Here is a 1,097-nt window from a genome sequence, read left to right on the forward strand (position 1 = left end):
CTTTTTTTTTTGTAAATCAAAACATAGCTACAGCACGAATCAGGATATCAAAAGAATGATTCCATTTGAGTAAACCAAAACATTTCACTCACTGAACTCACTGTTTGGCTCGAAAAAAAAAGTTACTGTAGCATGTTGTACTTAAGACTAGTGTTAATGATTGGTTCATATGACAACAAAGTGTAAATACACATTATTATTCAATAGGCATACATCATTAATCAGTATTTTATGAAAAATGTTTCAATTTTGTTCCAATATTTTTAATTAGTGTATAGTTAGTGTCTGTAATTGCACTGCATTTATACCACCTCTCAAAAGTACACACATTTTGGTGCATAATAGCATTTTTGGTGCATAAGTGCGCTAGGTGACATGGAACATGCCTACTTAGTGCAGTCTAGATAGGGAGCTCACTAGATTTTAAGGCAGCTTATATGTTAAATCAAAGCAAACTGTAACCTTTCTTGTTCTTGCTGTATAGGATATATATAACCCATAATAATAATTGGCACTAGCCTTTTATAGGACATTTTTGACAACACACTTCTTTCTGCAAAAGTAGGCCAATGAGTTTGTGAACCACACATTAATGAAAAAAGAAATGCATTCAATTCAATTGGAATTACATTTTAACAAGTAACTGAAACATTGTATATGAACCATGTCAGTTCATGTCATCACTGTGGAAAATGCATCAGAGAGATGATGTAATGAATATACTGAATGCATGTTTTGAATCAGATCAATCTTTTACAGCCTGTAAACACAGGTAGGCTGAAATAATGAAAGCCATATGCAGCAGGAGTTTGAAATCTGTTGTTTCTAGAAATATTTGCAGCATTTGAACACAGCGTGGGTTAGTTGAAGACTGTTCGATATTGTCTTTGTGATCCACCTACTCTCACACAAGTGAGCGGTGAGCCGTGGTTGTTGAAAGCAACAGTGATTTCATAATCTCAGGTCTCCTAAAGGGTTAATGAGCAGCAGAGAAAGTGGGTTAAAACATGTTGTGAGTGGCTGATGTCAGTAACAGACAGAAGCCAAGGGTAAATAAGGCTATGAAAGCACCTCTAGGGCACATTGGTGAAATAACA

At 35.2% G+C, this 1,097-nt stretch overlaps 1 protein-coding gene across 1 annotated transcript in view; it reads left to right on the plus strand.

Moving 5' to 3' along the window:
- LOC107752026 (LON peptidase N-terminal domain and RING finger protein 1-like) overlaps positions 1–1,097 on the plus strand; it is a 10,972-nt gene that overhangs the window by 1,274 nt on the left and 8,601 nt on the right. The gene's annotated exons all lie outside the window — the stretch shown is intronic.

The sequence above is a fragment of the Sinocyclocheilus rhinocerous genome, unplaced genomic scaffold, assembly GCF_001515625.1.
Source record: "Sinocyclocheilus rhinocerous isolate Xijiao unplaced genomic scaffold, SAMN03320098_v1.1 scaffold662, whole genome shotgun sequence".
Lineage (NCBI taxonomy): Eukaryota > Metazoa > Chordata > Actinopteri > Cypriniformes > Cyprinidae > Sinocyclocheilus > Sinocyclocheilus rhinocerous.